We start from the raw sequence: 6,320 nt of genomic DNA on the forward strand, positions 1-6,320 counted from the left end.
CTACTTTTTACTTATAACAACTTTAGATTGTCAACTTGCTTAACAAAACAATTATTAATGTTAGGTATAGTCACACTAGTAGTACACATGATTCAACTACTTAGGAGCAAACAGTAGTGTATCAGAAGCATAACCAGTTGTTTACTAGTAAAGAGTTTATTTAGACTGATTCAGCTTATTTAGTAAGTTAATTTCTACATTAAATTTCTATTAATCTAATACAAGACTAGCTTTAGTAATAGCTTGTTACTCCTTACAAAAAACCCCTCTAAGATATACCTGAAAATGAAGAGTTCAATAAGCATCTCTCAATGATTTGGATTCAATCAGAGTATACAATTAGCTTTTTGAAGGAACACTTTAAATCACTCAAGAGCCTTTGGATTAAAATTGTTTATAAAAAGACTTATTAGTTTATAACTTATTAGGTCCTTAGATGTATTATTTTACATTCATTTGTAATGAAATGTGAAAGGGAGGAGACAGAGGAGGAGGAGAAGGAGGAGGAAAATGACTCTTTTATTAAGGAGGGGTTGTCTAATAGGTCTGAATTGTCTAGTAATGAGTAAGTACTACTAGTTGCTCAATCCTCTTACCTAACAGCTAGTAAGAGGTGCTAGGAGGAACTCAAGAAAAACCTTCTAGAAGCAAAGGCTCAGTTAATAGAATAGTAAGTTTCAGTTATTTATGAAAAGTACAAGTACTAGACTAAATTTTGCCTACAGAACAACTACACTCCAAATTTCAAAATATAAACATATTACATTATTATACTCTAGTCATAATAGTTTAGCAACATAATACCAACTTTAAATACTATAGACTGTGTAAGATATGCCTTACAGAGACTTACAGCTATAGTAATGTCTAACACAGAATAGGTAAGGGAGAAACAGACTAGTAAAACATTAGTCAATTCTTTAGCTAGGCCTTAATACTATACTTACAGTTGTCTGTTAAATGTAGATGTAGACTTGACTATAGTCTTGTAAACAGACTGAGCTTGACTGACAGTTTCAGTGTGATAAGCCTGGTGCTCTATATATAGTCTACTTGTACTAAGCTAACATACATTCAATATTACTCATGTTTGTTTCTTCCTACAAACACTGTTTGTATAACACTACTTGTTTAGTGTACTAAGAAACAGTATCCTTCTTTTCAATTACAGTAGCCTCTGAGCACACAAGGGATGTATAACATGTGTTAGGTAGTGAGTAGGTTGTTCTGATTTCTCACCATTATTAACAGTTAACACTGAGTCTAGGGGAGATTGTAGTCAAATTAACAGTAGGCTCTTACAAGTAGTATTATCCAGTCAACATCTTAGTGTCATCTAGTCAATATCTTAGAGGAATGTGTTGTACTTAGGTGCTGAATATTTATTAGTCAGCTGAAAATCATGACAAGTACTAACAAGTTGTTACACACTTAGTTACAGTACTAGTTACCCTGACACTATACTAAGGATATGATAGAATCAGACATTCTGTATAGAAAACACATAATGTACTAACATACAACTACTACACCTCAAATTGTACTACTATGTCCTAGAACAATAGTAATGAGCTTGGTACACATTGTTAATAAAGTATGAGAGGAAACACACTCTACTTGGTTCAATTCTAGTACATGATCCTGTGTTCTTAAAAGTGAAAGACTGGCCCTAAAGTAAGTAGATACTAGCAAAACAACTATAAAATAAAGATCTAGCAAGCTGGATACTACTCCTAGAGATGTGGAAATAGTCTTGAAGGTTTCTCTTAAAGGTTTGTAGGTAGAGAGTTAGATGTGGAGGAGGGAGGTAGTTGATAGTAGTGGTAGAAGAACAAGAGAAGATCACATACAGTAAGCCTCAAAATAGTGTCACATGTCTACTCAAAAAATGATAACATTTAAAATAAACTGTATACCTACCTATTACTTGTACACTACTGTATTTTAAGGTACATAGTAGTGTATTTCAGACTAATTAAAACTATTAGGAAGAGGAGAAAAGTTTGAATAGAAAGAGAAAGGCAAATCAAATACACCTGGTTTAAGTACAGGTGTACTAGATTGACTTGAAGGAAAAGAAGAGCTGTCATACTCAGAAACATGAGAATTAACCTGACTAGTACCTATATTCTGTAATTTCCACTTCTCTTTCTCCAATTCTGCTCTTATCTTCTCAGTCTCTACTAAAAGACACTTTTGCTCCTTCTTCAAGTTGTCCTTTTCTGACTTTACCTTAATCATTTGTATCTTGACAGTAGTATCAGCTTTTGCTTGGACTTGCACAAGTGCTAGGTGAGTATGTTTTGTCTTTTCTTCTTCAACAGTAATACCTGACAGTACATTAAGACCCTTCAGCTTTACTAGGGTGCATTTTGATAATGAATTAACAACTAGCCTGATAACCTCCTCCTCCTCCTCCTCATTTTCTTGAAGGTCTATAGAGCTTGCCTTATGCTTTAGGCCTTACTTTAGTACAGTATCTTCACTTTCAGACTTGAAATCATTATTATAGTATAGACTATCCAAATCATTGTTAAGAACTCTAAAATTAATAGGTGTAGACAAGTTACTAAGCCTAACAGGTGAAATATTAGAGTGTTGGCCAACAAGGTCCCTCTATACAAAGAAGAATAGGAAGGTTTTTTCAATAGCATCTATAAGGATACATTAGATAGGTTAGAAATGTACTAAATAAATGTGTACCCTATTTGTTAGTGAATGTATTACTCTGAGATTGATCTATGTTCTCTACCAAGTTTATACCTGCCCCTGTCTCTCTAAGCTCCTCCATGTATTTGTGTGTCTGTTTAGTAAGCCTGTAAAGAAGAAGTTCAACTTAGTAATTAGACAAAAAATCCACTAATTGAAAAGGTACTTACTTTGATAGTTGATTTTTAATCTTGTAGCACTATTTCTTCTCCTCAGACATATTACTAACAGTAGCTGAGAAGCTCTCAAAATGAGGGCCTTCAGAGCATCTAAAGAGCTCCTTAGCTAGGGCAAGCTTGTAGTCAAGTTTTGTCTTTCCTCCTCCTTTTACTGTTGAAGCATAAGTAAAATAGTGAGAGAAAAATAGAATAAAATACAAAGGGAAAAATGAAGAAATGTACAGAAAGTAGAAAAAAAAGTATATTATTAAGAAATAAACAAAGGAGAGATCTACTTACTTAATACTATCTTCCTCCTCTTCTTTTTCCTTGTCCTCCTCTTCCTCCTTAGTCTCCCTCCCCTCCTGGACCTTTGTAGACAGTTTATAAACTCTAGTAGGCATTGTCTTTTCTGTAGTACAGGCTTTCACAGTCAAGCCTGAAGACAACTTGGCCATGTTAAGAAGGACTTAATATGTGTACAGTAATGTGTAAGAAGACAACAGAGCTTGGTAGTAGAGAACACAAGGATTTTTTGCAGAACAGAGGACAGTATGTATAATATAGTACTTACAAGGAAGAGACAAATCATCTTACTGTTTTTGGAATTTAGAGGTGAAAAGAAGCTTAGTTTTATTTTTGTAATACATGTACATATTTGGAAATAGATATGAGTAGAGGTGAATTGCAGGGGTGAATTGTAAGGCAAATTGTGTCAAAGTACAATTCACCTTTCAGTACAATTCACCCTGAATTGCTAGGGTTCCAGGGTCTGTGATTCACTTTGTATGAAAGTGAATTGTACAGGTGAATTGCACACTGAATTGCAAGGTTTGACCATGCCTAATATAGTAAAATACAAACTAGTAAATCAAATCCTTACACTTGTCCTCTAGCATTTATTCCTAAATACTAAAAATTAGTAGAAAAGGCAGAGAACTTACTTAAAGTAACAGTTAGTAACAAGTAAATAATGAAATACCTTACTCATACAGATGGGAAACATTCTTGTAATATATTACTACCTCTCTGAACTGATCTGAAGTTGATCTGGTAAGTATTGAGACAGTAGTAACATTCTAGACAGTGAGTAGTATGGTTCTGAACTATGTAAAGCTAGATAAAACATTAATAGAATTAAACATAGTCAATATTACTATATAGTCAATTAGTAGAAAAGTTTACTCTTAATCATTACTATTAATACAACACTTTTCGAAGGGAATTGGTGGAGTTCCTAGGGAGATATAGTGTTTCAGCTCTTGAGTATTCTGAGACACACAGTGTAGATTAATATGTATAAAAGTGGAAATTCTGACAGTGTGGTAATTACAAATATTCTCTTCTCCTACATCTTTAGGAAGTACAGAGGTAAATCCCTGATCAACAAAGCTATAACCTTCTTCCTTAATAGAATGGATTATTGTTGTAGCTTCTAGCTGACCTTGTGTGTTTCTCTACTTCTGTAGAATAGTAATGTAATAATAGGTAGTAGAGATATATTCTGAAATTCCTCTACTATGTCCTTGATTTTTCCAATAGACTAGTTCCTACAAATGTAGTGCCTTATGCTTGTATTAGTAGAATGTGTCCAAATGTGTACTTTTTTGCATACAATAACCAACTGTGATACAAAACTGAATATCCTGTTGAGCCTAATGTTTGAATACTAATTGTAGAGTACAACTTAGAGTGTAATATTTGTCCTTGAATGAAAATATTATCTTGAATTCAATAAGATTGTAATGTATAAGCTTAATATTACTAGATATGTGAGTATATACACAGTATCTCAGTGTGTAATGATTGTCCTACTGTATTCTCATACTGTTTCCTTGTGTCTTGACTTGTTTGTGTCTTTGTAAGTTGACTGATTCAATTCCTGAATCATCTGAGTATACTTTCAATGTCTTATAGTACAATGTTCTATCACAAAATGTCTAAGTAGTATTCTCTACTTTCCTAAGTACTGTAACTGTCTGTATACTGTATTGTTCCATGTATGTCTTAATGAAATATCCTGTCTGTATACACAGTAGTACTGCCTGAAGTCCTGAATGTATACTGCCAATTCTCTGTTCATTTGGCAAATCTATGTATAGATTAATGTGTTCTAGTATTGACTTCCTGTCTCTCTGTGTACTTGTCCTTATTCTAATATATGCCTTCCTTATGTACCTATCATGTGTTCTGTTTCCTGTAGTACTAATACTGTCTAGTACTGTAAAGTCCTTCACAAAATTGTTTTATAGCAATCCAAGTAAGAAAAATGTATATTCAAACATGATTGTATGCTCAAAGAGTGTGTATATAATACAATGTATGTGCCTCTTACCCTCTCATTGAAATATGACTTTATTTTCAGTGTAAGACATCTGATATAGTCCTGAAACCTTTCTAGAGTGTCTGGAGAGGTCTTCTGTATGATTTCATACTTTAAACTGATTGTAACTCCTTATTCCTAGAGTAGATTAAACTGTATCATTGTCTAATAAATGTCCTGAAGCTTTCTAATACTTGATATCTCTCTGTAGGATTGGAATATTATTCCTGTATACTTAAATAGTCTGTTCAATCATTCCTAATTCACTATTTCTCTAATATTTGCTAGCTGTATGTGTATTACCTTTGCTTTCCCTTGAAGCAGTGTGATAATCTGTTTGAGCAGATTGAGCAGATTATACAGATTGTCTAGGTTCTGAACCTGTTCTCTAACTTAAAGTCACCCTCTGAACTTCTGTACTTTGTTCTATACAAAGTGTATCCATTCCTGGTCTCAGTAGTGTCTTATTACCATTCTTATACATAGATTAAAATGATTTTACATCCTATAGGTTGTACTTGTTCTCCTGTAGCTTGAATAACACAATTCTTACTATATAACCTGAGTATATGTATGTGTAACAATTACACTCTTGTGCTGAGTGCACGCAAGCACGCTCCTTACTATGAAGGTGTTGTGGGTGCTTGTAGGTGCTTTTTTCGTTATTAGTTAGCCTACTTGTATCCACTACACGTGTAACTGCATATAAAGAGTCTTTGGGCTAAGGGTTAGGGGATTCTTTTCCCCTTCTCAACGCTCGATTACTGATTACCCCAGTCAGTGTATTGAGTGCACTGGTAAAGAAGAGAATCTTCCTCATGTAAGGCTATTCTACATATCCTTACATATTTTTGACTGTATAAATCAATCCCCATCAATCCTGCTGGGTTGTGAGCATTGTCTAGGGTCTGATCAACCCTTGGCATTGTCTCATTGCCTGGCGTGAAGAGCAAGTGAGTTTTGAAAGAGATTTGTAGAGAGAGACAGCAACTACTTACTGGTTGGCCCCCAGTGAGTGAAAATGATCTGGAGCATAGCAAAACGCTTCCTGATTGCAACAAAAACCCCTATCAATATGGTTTGATGTCTTAGACATTGCAAGGACCTTCCCAAGGACAATGTTGAAGATG

Source organism: Fomitiporia mediterranea, assembly GCF_000271605.1.
Source record: "Fomitiporia mediterranea MF3/22 unplaced genomic scaffold FOMMEscaffold_1, whole genome shotgun sequence".
NCBI lineage: Eukaryota > Fungi > Basidiomycota > Agaricomycetes > Hymenochaetales > Hymenochaetaceae > Fomitiporia > Fomitiporia mediterranea.